The sequence below is a fragment of the Protopterus annectens genome, chromosome 7.part0 (assembly GCF_019279795.1).
Source record: "Protopterus annectens isolate FY-2018-M chromosome 7.part0, PAN1.0, whole genome shotgun sequence".
NCBI classification, from domain to species: domain Eukaryota; kingdom Metazoa; phylum Chordata; order Ceratodontiformes; family Protopteridae; genus Protopterus; species Protopterus annectens.
This window is the reverse complement of record NC_056739.1, coordinates 1,325,391,699-1,325,414,001: the sequence shown is the minus strand read 5'-3', so window position 1 is coordinate 1,325,414,001 and position 22,303 is coordinate 1,325,391,699.

Genomic DNA, 22,303 nt, shown 5'->3' with positions numbered 1-22,303 from the left:
GGCCAAAATGCATGATACGGGGTATAGCCTGGTACTGCTGGTGTGCTCTCAGGAGCCTTGAACCAGGTTCTCACGTACTGCACAGACATCGAGATTGGTAGAATATGTATGTACAGATATATGTAATACACGCATACATATATAGATATCTGTAGAGACTTAGACATATACAGATAGATCTGACTGACAACAGACATGTCTGTATATGACTATCTCTCACTCTCTGTCCCACCCCCTCACACTCACACTCACCCTGTGTCTCTCTCTCACTCTCTCCCCTCTCTCCCCACATCTATATGTATATATCTACATCTAGATATACATATGATATATACATATATACAAACAGATATATATCCATATACAGATATAAATATATCAATATATATATATATATATATATATATATATATATATATATATATATATATATATATACATATATAGACTATGTGAGGCACATGTGTGCAGATGTCTTGCTACAGGTGCCTGGTGTTACAGGCATGGAGTGAACACCAGTGTGGATACCATACCCCATTCAAAAACACTGACACCAGTAACCACCACATATGTACATGCCTGCCCACCACTGCATGTGTCAGGGGGGAACAGGGTCAACAAGTGTACAATAGGCTCCACATCGATACACACAGTGGCACACTAGTCCTGTAATACCTGTACATGGAATGTGTTAGTGGACATGGTGTGTCAGCTATGGACATGTAGGTCACTGTACCCCTCCACACCCCACAATGTCCTACACGGTATTTACCTCCCATGACAGCTACAGATATGGTGAAGGTCACAGACATATGCACGTAACTGTGTCAATGCACTAAAACACCACAGAGCGCACACAGACTACCTACATAGAGGTTACCACTGCTGGATATACATAGTTCGGTCACACCCATGACAGTTGTCTCCCAACCATGGTAACACCTCCAACATCCACAACACAAATTACCTACATCTGTCGTCCTTGTCACTGCAGTATAGAGCACATGGTGGAGGTATGGGACCCTACCCACAGATATGACATATCCTGTAGTAGACCACACAGAATTAAGCAGCAAGCCTCCCCATGAGTAGATGTCAGACATACCCCTGCTGAATGTTATGCTGATAGGTAATATGCCATATGAGTCACCCTGTGTAACTGTTTGTAAGGAGCAGGTACGATCATAACACATGTGTCACAAGGGGCAGGATAGCATAACAGTATGCTGCTGTAGGCCCAGGGCCAAAATCACACTACCTACCTAGGACGCAATGCACACCCATTAACACATTGCAAACAGAATATGTGAGGTGGAATGAGTGTGCTAGTGACTGGGTGCATGTTGTGTACTGGCGTGATTGCTCACCATGACTGTCTGTCTGTCATGGTAGTGTGAGTCCATGGTGTGAGGCCAGAGACAGGTCTGTGGGGTATTGCGATCAACACATACTACATTGCCATATGTTGTGCTGTGTTACCCTGTATGTCACTGTGGTGTAGGTAGGGTTATGGCAAGTAAGAGTAGGGTGCAGTACCAGTGAAATATGTAACGTGCATTGTGTGCAGTGCATGGGCTGATAATGTTCCCCATACAGTACCTTGATTCAAACCCCCAGTGTGGGGTCGCGTATTGTACCTGAAACAGTGCGTTGACTGCTGCAGTATACTAGTCTGTTGTATGGAGTGTGCCAGGTACTGTTGCACAGTTGTCGGATGAGCACTGATATCTGGTCATGTACATGTATATCCCCCAATAGACAGACAGATGCTATATATGGTGCCTAAGTTATATCACTGCAGTCATGTATAATGTGTATTATGTGTGCTATAGTCTGCTGACAGATATTGCTGACATATTTCCCTTCTCCTTTTCAGGGACATGGTTCACCAAAGGAACCCAGTCTACTCCGCTGCAGAAGAGGAGGAGATACACCAGAGCCTGGTGCGGGATTTCGCTGTACTCTTTTCCTGCACCAGCCAGAACCAGCAGGAGAGGCTGCACTGTGGCAAGACCTGGTCCATTGGGTAAATGACATGGGCACACATAACCGGACATATGAGCAGGTACGTCATCACTGCAGTGATTTAATTAGAAATGTCCGTCTGCGTGCGTCAGATATCCACAGGCAGCAGCTTGCCACAGGTGGTGGGGTGGCTAGACATCCCCCCCTCACCAGACTGGAGGGACTACTCCTGAGTGTTGTGGCTCCAGCACAGCAGCAACAACAACAGCATACATTTGTAATGATGGAGGCTGGAGCCACACAGCAGCAGGACACAGAGTGTGCAGGTAACATGCCATGTGTATAGTGACCATTCTGTACACTGTTAGGTTATGCATGTGTGTTGTGTGTCCTCGATTTGTAGCTGTTATCTTGGTAATTATTGTGCATTAGTGATAACCTCATTATCTGCAGTACACCTGTGGAAGCTAACTGTTGCACTACTGAACTGTAACATGCCCATAATATCAATGGCACAGTTGTGCCCACTGACGATGAATGTCTCTTTTCTGCAGGTCCCTCTGGTGTAACAGCAAGGCAGCCTATCCATGTTGGTGAGTGTGTAATACCATTACCTTCACTACTCTGCATACTAATAGTAATAATAGGCTAAAGCAGTAGTGCAATGTGTTTGATTGCAGGTGTGTTTGTGTCTGTGGGTTGATATCTCATAAACTGAGGTGTGTGCATGTGTGCATGTGTGCATGTGCCCATGTGTGCATGTGTGCATGCGTGCATGTCTGCATGTGCCCATGTGTGCATGTGTGCATGTGTGCATCAGTGGTGGCATGGTGTACATATTGTAAACTGTGTTTCCTGTCTTACTCCCACAGGTTCTGGTGCTGCTCTGGTGTCATGCAGCAGGGAACCTGAATCAGCTGCTGTGGATAGTGATGATGATACCTGTGTAATGGCACAGGTAGGTGTGCCAGGGTCCGTCATTGGTCAGCCAATTGACACTACACAGCTGTCGACCCCATCTATGCGCACAGTCATCCTGCCAATACATCCTTTGTCACCAATGTCCCTAGGTGATGGACAGGATACAGTGGGCATTGACCAGGGTAATGTGGTACCAGTGGCACATGCATCCCCACACTGCAGCCATGGCCAGGGCCCTGACACGGTACCGCACAGGCAGACATCCATGGGTTCTCGTGGGAGCATCCGTGGGCATACCGCCCCTGTCAGACATGCCCACAGAGGTCTTTCAACCCTAGCTATGTTCCGGGCTGTAATGCAGGCACAGTCACGTATAGAACGGTACACCAGACAGGGTCTGAGGGAGCTGAGAGCATGTCGCACAGCCATGAGTGACAGCATGCGTGATATTGCGGCTGCCATCCGCAACTTCACCAAGGTCATTGACAGATGTTGGGGGGACACATTAGATCTGTTCCACAACTATATGTCCATGAGCCAGGGCAATAGTGGACGGTTGAGGCGTCGACGTGGCCATATGCCAGCAACAGCAGCAGCTGGCAGCCATCGCGGATGACAACAGGGCCACGGCCGCTCACATAGTGCCAGCAGCAGCCCCAGCAATGTTGGGTCTGTGCTGTCATCGGACCGCCCCAGGAGACCACGTGCATGTGGTGCTGGACAGTCCCAACAGGGACCTGTCTCCAGTCAACGAACACCTGCTTCTGATGACAGTACCCAGTCTGGATTGGTACCTGATACGGTCCGTAGCACCCCTGCCAGGCACAGGTACCGTGTCCGTGGCCACAGACAGTGATCTGTATGTCCTGGCAGGTACAGTCTGCGGCTGTCCACAAACACCTGTATATGGCAGCCATGAGTTGGGACTGTGTGCATTCATACACACATGCAAAGTGATAACACCTAGGGCTACCGCATACACGCACACACTGCATCAACATTGCCCCATCTTGTACTGCTGTCCCTCACCAACACACACACACAGACATGTCAATTGGTTGTATCAGTGGCAGACTCAGGCATACCAGGTACACACCCTGTGCATATGATGAAACTGTGCCACCTCCTGCAATCTGTAAGATCGGTTGCGAACAGGTTAACATGTTGCTGATGCACAGGGTGACTACATAGGCGTATTGTAATAGTATGATGTTGACAACAGTACAGTGTAATTATAGCATTGTGGGTATATACCAGCATGCCTGATGCAGTTACAGTATGAATGTAATTGTATTGTTTTGTACACCCATACTAATTACCACAGTGTTCTGTCTGCACATCTTTGCATACTGGTGGTGAGGCTGTGAAGGGATGGCCACCTACATAGGTAGCACAGGGGATACAACAATGTACATATTGATACTCAATGATGGCCATGTCAACTGCGAGTTGCATGCTGTCCACACACGACTCTGCAATGCAGATGTTTCAGGATGTTGATATCTGTGCAGTACTACACAGCAGGTTCAGGGCTCACAAGAGCACACTAGCACTACAAGGTCACACCTCATACCATGCATAACAGCACCAAAACACAGAACTAACTATGACAGGAGGGAGAGTGTCCATACATGTCAAGGATACTGTGGTGCCAGGACAGGTAGCATACATCATACTACATCTGGAACTGCTGAGTGAGGGCTCAGTGTCTGTTATTTGAGATGTGTATTATTACAGGTATGAGCACTTGGGTATCAGGCCAGTTATTCAACATTTCGAAGGTACGTGGTCTATACACTTGTGGGGGTTGCGGCTGGACCCAGCTCATCTGACCTGGGAATGTCTGGGTACTGGCTTAGAGTGCCTGCATATATGCACTGTTACATACTGGAAGTCGTACACCTTGTTTGTTGTAGCATAGTCTACATACAGGCCTGCTGACTCTAGCTTTGTTTGTATGCATGTTTGCCTGTTATGTTCCTGAAACACTGATTCCACCTGCGGTGCAGATATACAGTGCCTCTGTGGATCCCTAGTGACATCTGTGTTGCTTATTGTACTGATGTCCATGTGTCACTTGACAGACCGTCACTGTTTGACCTGTTTGCATGTAGCTTGCCTGTAACACATTGCATATGATGTACCTCACATTTGCTCAAGACAGCATTCATATATGCCAGCACTAACAATTCAGGAGCACTACACCCTCACATAGTCACCTTGAGTACCTTGTTCCCCATTGGCCCTATGTGTCATTACTTAGTGTGGGAGTCACAATGCTATGGCAGCATGTGCAAAGGTCACCTGTCGATCTACTCTCAGGTCCAGTTGGTGAATCTGTGAGTCATGTGGCAATGTTACAGCTGCCTCATGTACACAGACACCCCTCTCCCCTTCCCATACATGTACAACACATGTAAGAGATGCAACCACATAGCCAAACTGGGGGCTAAGCTCTGTTTACACAGCACTGGCATTCCCTGTCAGGTGGAGTGGGATACTACAGTGAATACAGTACCAGTCTCCCATAGACCTGCCACGACCACAATCCAAACACAGACACACACAGGTACATTATTGGGCTCTCAGAATAGCATCCTGCCTGAGCAGCTGACACCTGCAAAGCAGACACACAAGCAAACATTACGCCAGAGCAGAGCACATGCGACACATAGCTCACAAAGCCTGTGTGCCTAACATTGTCAGGCCATACGGCTAGACAACACACCTGCTATGGTTGTATGAGGTACCTCTATTGACACGTACACGGTGGTCCTGCTCCCAGGCTGAACAAGGTGACGGTCACGCTGAGCTGCCCGTCGGGCACTATGATCCACTACATAACACAAGCAAAGCAGTCACTCCAAGGCATGTAGCAGTATGACTCAGTCATTGTCTGTGCCAGTGTGTATGACCTCTGACGCACCTCCCTGGACTACATGTTAGGGGACATGGAGGGGCTCTCTGAGGTTGTGGCACAGGCTGGTATGACCCTAGCTTTGGGTAGCATCTCACCCTCACCATGAATGCTGCCACAATATGTAGACAGGATCATCGGTTTCTGCACTTAACGTATCTTTCAGTGACATCCAAAGGGGATCCAATGCCTGTCAGTGTGAGATTACATGCTGGACATGCCACATTGCTTTGCTTGGGACAGCTTGCACCTGTCACCCATGGGCCATTGTATATTGGCAGAGGCTGTTGCTACACACATACTGCCTTTGTATGCAAGGCTGACATTACATAGCCACCTACACAGGTAGCACACGGGATGGGACACTAATAGCAATGCTACTCAACAGCAACAGTGTAAACCTCAAGATGCATGCAGTGGAAACTGTCCTTAGCATGGGGTAAAGCAATATCTGTGCAGTAACAAACTCCTGGTACAAGGCTCCCAGGTGCTCACCATCAGTGCCAGGTCATTCCTGATACCATGCTTGTCATCCCCAACACATGCTCCAAAACAGAAAAGGGGGGATGTATCCAAAGACACCTCAGATACACACACCCCCAGGTTGGTGGCACTGCACAAAGCATCAGAGCCTCTCCATGTGAAATACACAGTGGTTTAGACTGCCTTCAGGTTCATAGCCTGGCGCACACCACACTCCCATACCCAGGAAACCCACTTGGCCTTCCTGACAACACTGGGAATATGACGGTCTCTACACACACCATTATATGGTTGTACCGCAACTACCCACACATACAGTGTGAGCATTATTCTAGCTGCGAGACCCTATCTGAAGGTGTCTTATCATTCATTCCCTCATTGCTATGGAACAACTTGTTACCACTCCCACAAGTGGTGACAACATGCTGCACCTGTTCATCAACAACATGTGGTCTATATGCTCCAGATCAATCATGTATCCCTCGCTGGTGGGATGACACCATCTACAACCCACACTGTATAGTCACATACCACATGCAGCCCCTGCACAGAACACCCCAGTCATACAGTTGTCTGATGCATATTCCATGTATTCACATGAGGCAGGCTTCGGACATGGGAACTCTTGCAGTTCACATGTACATATGTGTAGGTGGCACACACATACATCATGTGTGCATTGACATTACTGATATAATGTATGTCGTGCAATATTGGGAACAACACCCCACACACATGGACAAACTGTGTGACAAAATTACACATGGCATTTGTAGGATACAAACCCGTACCTAACTATGTTAGATCACTTGTGAGAGTCACATTAGCAGAGCACGCTATTTGCATTATTGGGGGGATTGCTTTCTCCTGCTGTACTTATAGGGTGCTGACATCATCAGTGTTTAGACAGTGGAATATGCAGCATGTTTTGTGTAGTAAATGTTGCCAAAAAGGACATTTCTCACACACATGGAATTGTACACACTACTCCCCCATACACAGTCACACACACACTGAACACTTGCAGGATTCAAAACCCCTACCTAACTATGTTATGACACTAGTGAGAGACGCATTAGCAGAGCGTGCTATTTGCTTTACTGGGGGCATTGCTTTCTCCTGCTGTACTTATAGGGTGCTGACATCATCAGTGTTTAGACAGTGGAATATGCAGCATGTTTTGTGTAGTACTAGTTGCCAAAAGGGACATTTCTCATACATATGGAATTGCTCACACTACTCCCCCAAACACAGTCACACACACACTGGGCACTTGCAGAATTCAAACCCCTACCTAACTATGTTATGACACCAGTGAGAGACGCATTAGCAGAGAACGCTATTTGCATTACTGGGGGCATTGCTTTCTCCTGCTGTACTTATAGGGTGCTGACATCATCAGTGTTTAGACAGTGGAATATGCAGCATGTTTTGTGTAGTACTAGTTACCAAAAGGGACATTTCTCATACACATGGAATTGCACACACTACTCCCCCATACACAGTCACACACACACTGGGCACTTGCAGGATTCAAACCCCTAACTATGTTATGACACTTGTTAGAGACGCAGTAGCGGAGCGCGCTATTCACATTACTGGGTATAATTTTTGCTCCTGACATATGTATAGTGTGCTGACATCATTATGGATGAAGAGGTATGTACATCTGTTACTATCCATATCTATTCATTAACTTTGCACAGGCACAGTGGCCTACTGTACTGTGGAGGCAGACGCCAACTACACTGTGGATAGCCTTCTGTATTCCCTAGGGACAACGATCAGGTATTGCACTCTACGGCCATATGTTTACCTGTCAGATGCACGTATCTGTTGCTCATATACTGTTTGTGGGTCTTTATTGCCATAGCCTTCCCTATCTCTATAAACAACGTGTGTACTGTGGGAGATGTTTGCATATGAGTGGGATCCAGTACTTTACTTATGTCTCTGTTGTAACTTCACTGTGTGCACTGGGCAGATGTCTGTATTGTGGGAGGTTCCTGTGTTAACACATAGAAATGCCAGATATGTGTGTGCAACTGCTGAACTGTGATACAGCCTAAGTGTGTGAGCATGCCCAGTTCACAGTCTGTATGGCTTCTTGTCTGCCACATCTCATTTATCTAAGTGTGCGAGCATGCCCAGTGTGACCTTTCCTTATGTTTGGATCTGTGGACCACCACATTTCTGTTTGTGTGTGGACGCCATCTATATATCACATGTACAGTTGAGTGTTGGACATCAGGTTGTGTTCTTACTGCCCAACTGCTGTGTGTCTGAACCTAACAGGCATTATACTGTGCCTGCAGGGTCGCCATGGGATAGTTTGCATACAGTTGTCATCATCCTTTCCTGCTGACCAAACAGTTGTATTGTTGTATAGTGTACTGGTGCAAAACTTTCACTGTGGTGGACAGTATGATCGGTTTCAGTCCAATCACTGCTTGTAATGTTTATAGTGAGCACACCAGAGTGGTTGAGGGCCAGTTGTGCAGATATGACCATGTTGCATTTTGTTCAGTTATGGACAGCTTAGTACATGATTGTCCGACATTGTTATTGTATTCCACAACTTGTGTGGACAGTGACAAACAATGGCCATGTGCCCTAGTCCATTTGTAATGCTAGTCAGAGAGTGTTTGTCCTTCAACACACATTTACTGGTGTTTGCCATGACATATGTCACGGTTAGTGTGCTGTGCCTCTGTCTACCCATGACATACAGGTGATATCCAGGGTACACCTGCCATCTCCCATCCAGTCATCATGATTCCTCTGGATGACAGTCACTGAGGGACTCCTGGATATCCTGTAGTGGGAGTTTAGTCATGAGTGGAGTGAGCTTCTGGGTTGTGGACCAATCAGTACAGCATGTCCTGTTTATGTCTGTGCTGGGGTTCAGGCCTGTCAGCTGCATAGGTCACCAGCATTCAGTGTTTACATGGTGCCAAACGTCCATTGATACCAGGTTGGTCATGGCTCTAAACATCAGGCACAGTTCACCTCCAGCCAGGCAGTATGGCACTGTGTGGAGCTGCAGTTACTTTACTCAGGTGACACATGACATCTGTTACAGCTCTGCAATCCTCCTGGTGGGGTATTTGTGTGGTCATTCCAGTTGCTGCAGGTGTCTGCTACGGTACATCCCACAGGGGCCATTGTACTCAATTGTGAGGCTGCAGTTTGTTTAATCAGCCAACACATGGCATCTGTTCGAGCTCTTTGATACTCCTGGTGAGGTACTTTTGTGGTCTTTCCAGTTGATGGAGGTGTCTGCTGAGGTACATCCCACAGGGGCCATTGTACTCAATTGTGAGGCTGAGGAAGGATGACCGCAGAGCCACAATGACCTCCCCTGATCTAGATCTGACTACCTTCATGATTAGGTGGGTATATGGTATGTTTCTGCAACCACTATAGCCACATGCTTGTCCAATGCAAGGTATCTATCAACTTGTGTCCCCAGGTCTCTTATTACTTCTTCAGTACTTAATGGATTAACACCTATGTAGTAATTGGTGGGCACTTACTGTATATCCACAGGGGATGACTATACACTTTTCTGCAATTAGCTTGCTGACATGGCTATGGCACCAGTTGTCTGTTTCTATGTGGCCCTTTTGTGGGATGCTTGTGTCAGCTGGAGGGTGAGATATGGTGGCCAGTTTGTAGTCCTCTGCAAACTTGTTCAGACACAGTCCTTCCATGTTGGCCTGTACCTATGGGACATATATACCAAACAAGGGAGGTCCCAGGACTGAGCCTTGTGGGATGCCAGTTGTATCTGGTTTGTAGTCTGACATGGTTGCAGCATTTCTGACCATGGCAGTTCTGTCCTTGGGCTGGTTTGCAACCCCTCTACTGACATAGGGGTTTATATTTAAGCTGGTGAGCTTATCTATAATGAACACGTGGGGTATTGTATGGAAGCCTTTTGCAAGGTCCAGCTAGACTGTGTGGACCACATTCCCCTCATCAATGGCCTTAATGACTGTTTCAAATGAGTCAAACATGTTTAAGGGGCAGGATCTGCACTTAAGAAAGCCACACTGGGTAGGGTCCAGTGTCAGTAGGTCCCCAATATCTTTAAGTCTGAGGTACATGCTGATCCTTTCCATAGCTTTGCAGACCAAGCTTGTCAGGATTCTGGGGTGGTAGTTTGCAGTATCCATTCAGGCAACACCTTTGTGGAGAAGGACCACTGTTGTTGTACACCTGTTCTTTGGGTACATATCCTGTGGTAAGGCTGACATTGAGCAGTAGTGTTATATGGCGTTCCATTCGTCTTGGAGTCCATGTTGGACTCAGCCCAGGACATCATCTCGTACCATTGATGCTGTGTGTTTTTCTTTGTAGATGCTGGCTGTTACCTCAGCATCTGCAATGTCAGGGGGCCAGCACTCTGCTGGGATAGATATTTGGCATTTGGGGGGGGAGGGAGTTTGCACTGAACCTGTCAGGTTGGATGTTGGCAATGTGTGTGTGTTTGGTATATTGTTTGTATTATTTGAGTGATTCAGAGCATATCTGTGAATTCCCAACAAGGTTCCTACCATCAGTTAAGAAAGCCTTGTGATTATCCTTAGTGTCCTGTACAATTTGTATCTTCATAGGTTCATAGGTTCATACTAGGCTATCTGCCCTAGGGCATTTATAAGCCTAGCCAGAGTGTGTGTGGCTTTCGCCACCCCTTGCTATGTGAATACTATGGCCATTTAGGATTTACTTTACTGTGCCTCTGTCTAGACATGACACAGTGAAGACCCCCAGTGTACATGTACGATCACCCATCCACTTGGCAAGATTCCTGTTGGAGAGTCAGTGAGGGGCTCTGCCTAACATGGAGTGGGATTCCGTTTTGGGGTGTAGGGAGCCTCTGGGTTATGTATCTGTCCCTCCAGCACATCCTATTTCATTATGTGTTGAGGTTGACATCTCTCGCTCTCACAGCTCTGATGGATTTGGGTTTTCTGGGGCGGAGCATGTCCATTAATCCTGTGTTGGACATGGCCTTGTACAACAGGCATACAACGCCTCTGCGTAGGCAGTATGTGACTGCACACAGCTGGGGTGTCTACAGCCAGGCAGCATATGACATATATTTGAGACCCTTTATCCTCTTGGTGAGGTACCTTTGAGGTCTTTCTAACTGCTGCAGGTGTCGGGTGAGGTACATCCCAAATGAGGCATTGTACTAAATTATGGGCCTGATAAGAGAACAGTATAGGGGCGCAATGACCTCTGTTGACATAGATGTGATTCCTTTCATGATAAGGAGGCCAATATAGAAGGTCTTCCTAGCCACGTTAGCAATGTGAGTGTCACATGACAGGTTACTGTCCACTTGTGTCCCTAGGTCCCTGATTACTCCTTCCATAAGTAATGGATTACCACCTATGTGGTTATTTGTGAGTACCTTGTTTGGTATTTGGTGAGACATTCATACTGTCCAGTGTCTTCAGGAAGGCTGAGTGGGGTTCCTGTGTGTGAGAGTGTGGTCTGTAGCATGCTACAGACTGTACAGCAGTTTTGCCTATGGCTAGTTGCACATGGGTGGTCTCTGATGCTTTGTGCATTGTCAGTTACCTGGATGTGTGGGTATCTTTGCTGAATATGGATACTCCCCCTCCTTTTATGATTTGCTCCAGGTTTTGGGGCCAAGACGCATGATATGAGGTATAACCTGGTAGTGCTGGTGTGCTCTCAGGAGCCTTGCTGCAGGTTTCTGTCACTGCACAGACATCAATGCTCTCCATACTGGGGAGGGCCTCGGGAGCATGCATCTTGAGGTTTAGACGTCTGGCATTGGGCAGCATTACCCTTATGTTTCTTTCCACTTATGTTTTCTAGGGAGGTGGGTTAGTCTTTTCAGTCTTGCCTACAAAAGGCTCTATGAAGGTGGCAAGAGCCTTAGCCAATATCCAGATGCCCAGGGGTGACAGGTGCAAGCCATCCCTGGCAAAACAGAGTGGCTTGTCAAGCATGATATCCCAAGCAGACAGACATTGGATCCCCTTGGAATGACACCAGTAATTGTGCCACTTGTTAGAGCTGATCATTCTGTGTTTGTACTGTGGCATCATTCTTGGTGAAGGTAGGATGCTGCCCAAGATCAGAGTCATACCGGCCTGGCCTACATAATCGGAGAGCTCATCTATGTCTCTTTTCATGTAGTCTGGGGAGGTACGTCTCAGGTCATTCACACCAGCATGGACAATGACTGCATCATATTTGTACTTGCTTTGGGGGGACCTGCGTGCTTGTGTAATGTGGCGTATTGTAGCAGCCTACAGGCAGCTTACTGTACCCTTTCCCTTGTTCAGTCTGGTGAGCGGGTCAGCAGTGTGTCTGACTATGGAGTCACCTATTACAACTGTATCAGGCATGTTGTTTCTCTTCTGGCCTGTGACTGTTTGGCACACCACCTTTGTGTACTATGTGTTGCATGTGCTATGTTTGGAGGTAGTGGTTGCTTGGGTGTCTGCTTTGGAGACCTCTGTTGATGTGGTGTGTTTGTAATTAGAGCCTCCGGGAATGTTTTTCTGTGTTTATGTCTTTGGTTTGCAGTTGTGATAGGTCTATGTGAGACTGGGTTTGTGGTGTGTGTGTTTACCTTCTCCTCCTGACTAGTTTTAACAGTACTGAGTTGAGAGAGCTTAGCCTCTGGTTTGGATAAATGGTTGCATCTCTCACATATATTTGTATTTCTTGGGGGGAGGAGAGGGTTGTCTGTGTACATGGGGCAGGTGTAACATTGCCTCAAGATTCACAGATTCAACTTGTTGTAGCTGGCCTTAGTGGATTGTATGAGTGGACATATTTTATTGCCATAATACTGATCAGAGATTACTTCCCTTTTTAGGTTTGCTCTATCATGTGTAGCTTCCTCATTCTCTTGCATGGTTTGGTAATGGCTGGGGTCCACCATGCCAGATGCCTGCGTGTATGGCATTGTGTCTTGGTTTTATTTGGGATTGCATAATCCATGCATTCCTGGCAGTGTTCATGGAATGCATGTATAACGGGTTCTGAGGTGTGGCCCATATTTTGCACAGGCACAGGGCCTTTACTGGATTCCACATCAGTTTGGAGGAGTGCAACATTTGCTTTACACATGTTTTTCACTGTGGTTTTCTGGCCAGGGACTGTGGTCAGGATGTGTATATCCAATGTGATTACTCTATGGTCTGATCTTACCAGTGAGGGATACACGTCTCATCTGGCCATACAGTACCCATGTTGCTGATTATCACATCCAGTATGCTTACCCCTCTTGTGGGAGTGGTACGTTATTCCTGAGCATTTTGGTTTATGGATTCTAAGAACCTTTGTCCTAGGGTGTTGGAGCTAAAATAATGCTCCCAGTCTATGTTTGGGTATTTTCAGTCACCCAATATAATGTGGTTTGGAGAGCTTGATATATTCATGTATTCCAACATAGGCCAAGTGCAGTTCCTGGTGTTAGGATGGTAGTCTGTAGCAGGCTATAAACTGGGAGGCAGTTTTAGCCACTGTTACTTGACCATGGCTAGTCCATGCTGCTTCCTGTTGTGGTACCAACATGGGGGTGTGGTTATCCTTGACAATTATTGCTAGTCACCCTCCTTTTGTAGCTTGTTCCATGTTTTGGGGCTGTAAAGCACAGTATGAGGTGTTACCTGGTAGTGTTAGGGTGTTGTTGTGAGCCTTGACCCAGTTTTCTGTTACAGAACAGTTATCAACATTCTCCATGCTCAGGTGCATTTAGATTGCATGCATCTTGCTGTTTAGACTTCTGGCATTGGGTAGCATTACATCTAGGTTCTTATCCCTTGTGATACCTATGGAGGTGGGTTTGTGTTTTGAGCCTTACCTAGTCAAGGCACGCTGGGGATGACCACAGCCTTTGCCAGTATCCATAAGGCCAGGACTGATAGGTGCACGCCACCCCTAGCAGGTGGAGCATCATGTCGTGCTCAGCATGTTATCCCAGGCTGGCACGCATTGGATCCCCTTTGACTAACAGCAATACTTCAGCCAATTATTGAAATTGATCATCTCATCTTCATATTGTGGTATCATGCTTGGTGAGGGTAGGATGTTAGTCAGGATCATCACGTTTGCATATACTGCATGGTGTTACATTGCTTAACACATGGCAATCATGCCTCAGGTGGTGCTGCAGGGCTGCCTATGTTGGATGCACATACTACACTCCCTGTACATGTTTGAAAGCAGGTTGTGTCAACTTAGGTGTCCCTTTTACTATATGTGTGAGTCGGAGAGAAGTATCATTTCCAGGGTCCCTACTGAGCCAGTGTATGTGCTATGCATTGCTGCTTTGCCAAGGCCAAGGCATACTGGGCACGCCTCCTTCTGCCTACTGGGGCAGGCTCAGGTTGTTCCTCCTCCAAGTCACGCTCTGCCTGTGATTGACTTGGCAATGGTGGGGGGCTGTTTGGCCCAGCCCTATGCTGATCCTGCTGCAGCTGTTTTCGCAGAATCATATTATGTAGCATAGCACATACCATGACAATTTGGGTACATGTAGTTGGTGAGTACTGCAAGGCTCCACCAGATGTGTCCAGGCACCGGAACCATGACTTGAGCAGCCCAAACACACGCTCGATTACATTTCGTGTTTGTGCGTGTGCCTCATTATGGCATTCCTGTTCAGGTGTTTGTGCCTTTCTGATGGGTGTCATCAGCCACGGCTCCAGTGCATATCCAGCATCCCCTACTAAGTGACCATGTGGGATGTCCCCACTGGCAAATGTCTGGTACAGCTGCGTCAGATGCCAGATATGGGAATCATGGTAGCTTCCAGGGCAGCCAGCACACACATTCATTATTATGCCCTGGGCATCACACACGACCTGGCAGTTGATGGAGGAGAAGCCCTTGCGGTTAATGTAGGCCCTACCCCGCTCACCAAATGGTGCTTTGATGCGTATATGCATGCAGTCTATTGCACCCACTACCTCGGGGTATTCCGCTATTTGCTGGAAGAGACGCATATTGCTGGCCAATGCCTCACGGGAATTGGGGAAATATACATGATCTCCGACATGTGCTGACATGGCATCCAGGAACTGGTGCAGTACCCTGGATGCTGATGCCTGTGATATCCCCATCATATCACCAGTTGGTCTCTGGAAGGTACCTGTTGCTAATATTCTTAAGCCAACACATACCGTGGTTTCCACTGGTATGGATTCCCCTCTGTTGGTTCTGTGTGTGAGGCGTGGCCTGCACAGCTCAACAATTTGCTGCAGGAGGTCTCTGTCCACTCTATAGCACTCCACTATCTCCAGCTCATGTAACCCCTGGTAGGTGACCCTGGGCCTGTACACTCTTCTCTGTCTCCTCACTGTGGGTTGTCTGGCAGCATTTGCATTGTCACCACCCTCAGCAAGTCGCCTATGTCTCCTTATGACAGCTATGGCAGCCCCTAGCATTTTTGGTCTGAGTGAAGCTTTTTCAGTATTCACTTCTAATAGCTTACTCCTGTCTTGCAGTGTCTCTTGAGAGAATCATACTGCACTGCTGTTTGCAGACTTTTAAGTGCTGGGCTGGGCTAGTATTCTGCCTGTGTAATTGCCTGCTTCTAATTGTTTTCACCTGCTAGCTCCAGCAGTATTCCCTGCTAGCTTCCTACTATTTCTGTTGCTTCCTTTTTCCTTTCTGTTTCCTCAGGGGGGAGCAACGCGCATACCAGTGGAAACACACTCACAGTGGCTTACATGCACGCACACACACTTACACAATTTAGAATCTACTTATTCGGGTTAAAACACGCGCACACCAGCGCAAACAGTCTTACAAGTCTGCCTACAGGCTCCCACATGCTCAGTCTACCTTACACGCAAGACACTGCCCTACTGGCGCCTCCAGGCACGACACGGCGCATGCCCAGCAAGAAACTTTGGTGTAAGTAACAGTGTACACCTTCCATTTCTTGACTTTCCCATGCTTATCTTGTGGCACTCCTCTTTCCATGATATGTGTCTGACATCTGTCACGTAACACTGACCTCCAATGAACTGCATTTCTTTCTGCCATTCCCCCCTGTGATGTCACCTATCACCTACTCTGTTCCTCCCCCTTATGTAACTCTTACACTACTCGGAATGTGCTCATTTGCTATGTGACAGTGGGATTCAGTATCCTTACACTCACTTACATAGGATTGCCTACTAATGCTTAGTTACATGTCTTAGACTCAGCTTCCCCCCCCTTAGCAACCACTAAACGGTGGCCATGTTGTTTTTGTCTGCTGGTCCCTGCATTGTATATCCATACATTGCATAAAACCCACATTTGTGGGTTTATAACCTTACTTTTTATGTTAAAAATTAATTTTTTCTCATATTTGCATCGGGGTACCTTGCCAATGGCCACATATTTGGCCATCGGCATGCTGCCTGTCACATATGCACCCTTTATTTGGAGCTGACATGGCTCCATTGTGTTATTTGCAGAAACGTACTCAGTTGTCAACTGAGTACATTTCTGCAGCTAACACGACTCTTACACGGGCTGGTTTGAGCTTCGTGGATCGCTAATCTACCTCATTTACATGCCTTTCAGCTGCAAGTGGGGTGATTAGCATATCCACACCCTGCCCGTGTAAGAGTCGTTTTAGCTTTCTCTTACACGGGATTTCGGGCTGTTCCTGGATCGCGATGGCTGCATGGAGTCTTACACGGCTCTTAGACTCCGTGCAAGCCATCGTGAATCCTGCCCAGTATCTTTTTGCAGGTGTGCTTTTAAAGCTCTTTTGAATTCAAAGACACTCTGAATGTTTTTAGATCAGTGGGGAGGTGGTTCCAGGTGTATGGTCCTGTTTCTAGAAAGTTTTTTCACCAATTACTATCTTGATGGGGATCTCATTCATGTGATAAGTGTTCCCTTAGGTATGTCTGAGAGAGTAATTAGGTTCTCTATTGGGTAATTTTCACTTTACAGGTGGACAGTAGCCTAACTGTAGCATTTTGAAAAGTAGAGAACCAAGGAGGAGAGTGGCATGACAGGGACTAGGTAGCCATTTAATTCTCAGTAATATATGGCAGTGATGCACACATTGCTGTGCTAGGAAATCAAACTGCCTATATTGTTTCAATTGTTTAAAGTCTGGGGGTATTATAGATGGATTGGAAAACGTATAAAATTGGTAGGCTGTATTCAAGCTTGGAAGTAAAGATATTTTTTAGTAATTGCTGTCCAAGCTGTGGGAGTAAGAAGGGTTATCCTACAGCAGACCCTAAGCTGGGATAGTATTTTATTCGTGACAAAGTTCTGGTTCGACTTTGCCCTAAGTATTAAAGGCAAGCTCTTATCCACATTATTCTGTTCTAGACTATTTTTAACTATATTATTAACTGGATTAGTATTTGGTCTTGGCACAGATGAATACATTTATCAAAGACTGGATACATTTATATTCCACGCAGTACCCAGCCCATATTAATGCGACTTTCTAAGTGCTCATCATTTATGCAGAAATTGGACTATTACTTATTAAACAATGCTTACCACTTTATATATGCCATATTCTCTCTTTTCCACATCATTGTGTCAAAGAGTGATATAATCCAACTAGGAACCTGATGTCAGCTGGTAACATCTTTATTAAAACAAGCAAGTAATAACCCATATTACAAAGCCTCATTTAGAAATTCTGCAGGCAGTCCATGGAACCAGTGCCTTTTCCAAGTAAAGACTGGGTAGCATTCACTTCTTCAACACATACATAAAATACAAAGAACAGAAAACTCCACATGGGTGTTTTACCAGTCTACCTTGCTAAGACATTACTACATATCTGTAGAATCTGTAAAAGTCTCCTGATGGCAATTATTTTTTAATACTATGAACATTCCTGAGCTTTGCTAGTACTTGCTTGAGATCAAGTTGCTTGACAATTCTTCTGAAATCTTTCAAATGTTCTTCTGCAAGACTTTAATTACTGTCTTATGTCTATAAACAGACCTCTGTTACTAAAGAATATAGAATCCTTCCTATTGATATTTCTCTGATTTAAGTAGGTTTATTTTACAGTTGAATACTAATGTTAGATGTCAAATATATAATCAAATCCCCTATGTGCTTGTTTTTTCTTTTTATCAGTTCAGCATGCTTTTGTACTATCCCTTTATGGAATATAAGTATACGGCAATTACAATCAATATATTTGATGGCTGAAATTCAAAGTCAGCTTGCATAGTATGAAGTAGAGTCCACTTGTACCACCTTAACTCATGTGGGCAACCGTAGCCCTACCCCTGACTCTAAACCCAACCCTGCACACTGCGTTATGATAAACCCTTTCCTTAACAACATCACTAAACAACACACTCAATCAATACTCACATGCGCAACAAAACTATCCCCTTACCTAGCCCTTACTCTAACCATGACCTGCAACCCCCTGTATAGGCAAATACACACACACACAAACACACACACACACACACACACACACACACACACACACACACACACACACACACACACACACACACACACACACACACACACACACACACTCACACACACACACACACACACACACACACACACACACACACACACACACACACACACACACACACACACACACACACACACACACACACACACACACACACACACACACACACTCTGCTAAAACGTTTGGTTTATCCAAAAGATTTAGCATTAATACACACATACCTACTTATCTTAACCGGAAGTACATCCCATACCAAATTTTCTGAAGTAAAAACATAGTAGATCGGTCTGTTAGTGAAATGTTCGTCAGACAAACTTTGCTAGCTATTTATTTATCTATTTATTTATTTATTTATTTATTTATTTGCTTGCCTTTGTTTACCAGGAAAGTCCAAGTGGTAAAACCCATTTTCAGAGGAGGCCTGGGAAGAAAAGCTTCATTTGCTTACATTGCATTATACTAAGTTCCAATTAAACACAGAGTAGTTACATTTCTATTTGCATTTATACACAAACAATAGTTACAATTATACATTTTAAAGAGATGGAAGTTAATAAAGATGAAGCCCACTTGCAACTTAGTGGATTGTACAGGCAGCAGTTATGTATAAAAATTGTTTGGTCATTTTGTTGAGAAGTTAAGCATATTCTCTTTAAGGAAAATATTTGGAGAGTATTGTACAGTGAACACAAGGTATCAACCTTAAGATGAGCATGTACAGGACCAGTATTGGTTAAGATGTTGTTTAAGCAGTGGTTTAAAACTATTGAGATTGTCAGAGAGTTTTATTTGTGTGGGGATGCTATTCCAGAGTTTAGCAACATAATGGGAGTAGAGCAAGTCTCCTGCAACATTATTTGACTTATTTGTAAGTAATAAGAATTTGTTGCTAGAGCGGATACCCCTTTCTGGACAGTAGGCCTGTAGTAAGTTATGTAGGGCAGGACATTTTTCTGGATGATAAATGAGTTTGTGTGTTGTAGTTAGTTGTGAATATCTTAAGTAGTTGTATAATTCAAGCCAATTTAATTGCTTTAAGCTATGACATTGGTGGGTCCTGTGAGGGAGATTGGTGACACATTTAGCTACTTCATTGTAGCAGAAGGCAAGTTTCCTTCGTTGAGTATCGTTTAAGTTTGTAAGGGTAGGAGCGGCATATAAGAGAGTCGGCAAAAGAAGGTGGTGGTGGCTAGAGTTTTTCTTGAAGTATCTGTAAGGAATCTATTGATCCTATAAAGAGAGCCTAGTTTCTGGTGAGTAGATTTAATGGTGTTCGATATATACTGGTCACATTTGAAATTGACATCTATTATAATGTCTTGAAGTTTACTAAGAGTTACGGTTTCAATGACAATATTTGCTGACTTTATGATAAAAAATTGCTTTTGATTTTGGAAACTTTTGGAGGTAAAAAGCATTAAGTTAGTTTTTTTGGGGTTGAGTAGGATGTTTGATTCTTTGAGCCAGGTTTCTAAGAGGAGAAAGATAATTGGGTAATGTCTTGGAGCTTACTTATTGTTGAGGCCGCACATATTAATGTTGAGTCATCTTCATACTAAACTAAACTAGCATGGTGAATGGAGGTGTGTATTATAATAGAAGAGGACCCAGGATGGAGCCCTGAGGGACACCTGTAATAACTAGTTGAAAGGATGAGTAGGTTTGTTGCCTTCAAGTTAGGTAACTAAGAAACCACAACAAGGAGTATTGTGAAAGTCCTGTTGAGGAGAGTCAAATGAGCAGTTGCTGGTGCGAGACAGTATCAAATCCCTTTGACAAATCTACGAATGAGGTGGATACAAGCAGACCATTGTTTCTATGTTGATTTATTATATTGGGAAAATGTAGTAGTGCAGTAGTGGTGCTGGGGCCTAAAGCCGTATTGGGTTTCAGAGAAAAGGTTATTTGATGTTATGTATTGCATCAGCTGCACATGGAATCATTTCTTTAATATTTTGGATGGGGGTGAGAATTGCTATTGGTCTCTATATACACTAAATATATATATATATATATATATATATATATATATATATATACACACACACACACACACACACACACACACACACACACACACACACACACGGATCTACTTCATTTGCCCTAACTTCCGATTGCCTGACACGCATTTGCCCGACTCCATTTGACCGAAATTTCATTTGACCGAAAATTCATTTGACCGACACTTCATTTGACCGACAAGTATTATTGGCAAGTAAATTGGATGACCCCTTCCCCACTGTAGTGCGACCCTGGATTTAGAATATATAGTTAGGGGGTGTGTGGGGGGCACAGCCCCCCATAATGGGGGGTGTGGGGGCGAAGCCCCCCATTTACTTTTGTTTTACTAAGCAATATTAAAGCAGAACTAAACATTATAATATGAAATTAAGTGGGGGGCTTTGCCCCCACACCCCCCATTGTGGGGGGCTGTGCCCCCACACCCCCCTAACTATATATTCTAACTCCAGGGTCGCACTACAGTGGGGAAGGGGGCATATCCCATTTACTTGCTAATAATACTTGTCGGTCAAATTAATGTTCAGTCAAATGAAATTTCGGTCATTTGGTGTTGGGCAAATGGATGTCGGGCAATCGGAAGTTAGGGCAAATGAAGTAGACCCATACACACACACACACACACACGCGCGCGCGCGCGCGTGCACATGTATATGTATACACAAACCAAAGGGTAAAAAGGTCACACAGAAAAACCATTCAGTGGTACCTTAAAGATCCTGTAATGGAGGCCCATGGAATATATGCAAATAACCCCTTAAGAACATCAAGTGTTTCAGCTACATGGCTTCTGAATGTCAATGACTTTTTTTTTTACTTTTTAAGTCTTTATGGTTACATTCAGACCAAAAAAAGCCAAACCATCATTTTTTTCATGAGCAAGAAAAGTATCTGCCAGAACTGATGAATACCAGTATGGTCAGAGAAGGCAGACAGCAAACAATGCTTTATTCAAGCAAAGCCTTCGCAGTCCTTCTTTTGACCACTTTGGGTTTCATGTTCCCCAAGCAGTCTGTAGCAGTCCTGGGGTGGGAACTATAATTCAGTCTTAAAAAAAAAAAAAAGGTATTCACAGCAGATTTAGCTTAATACCTGCCACCTACTCCAATGCTAAATGAAAGCATCTCTGTAAAATGTGTTCTTAAACAAGCTGCCTACATTTTGGACTCTGGTTTTACAATATAAACTCTGGTTTCTTGATGTTTCTATGTTCCTTTATGGCTCCTGCAGCCATGATTTAAACACCATACTTTCCATTTTTGGTGGTGGGATACATGTTCTTTAAGTATTCTTCATTGGACCTCTGTTGGTAGTTGCTTGATATTAAGCTCTTAGCCCCAATAAACACAATGTAATCATCTTTAAAACCATTAAAGAAGTAGCTTCACCCACCACTCCCCCCATTAAAGATGTTATGGTACAAAATAACTTCAGAAAAGACAGTTCAGCAGAAAAGAGTAGTGTTGTTTATTGCAGATCACATGCATACATGGGAGTCTAATCAATAAAGGTCTTGC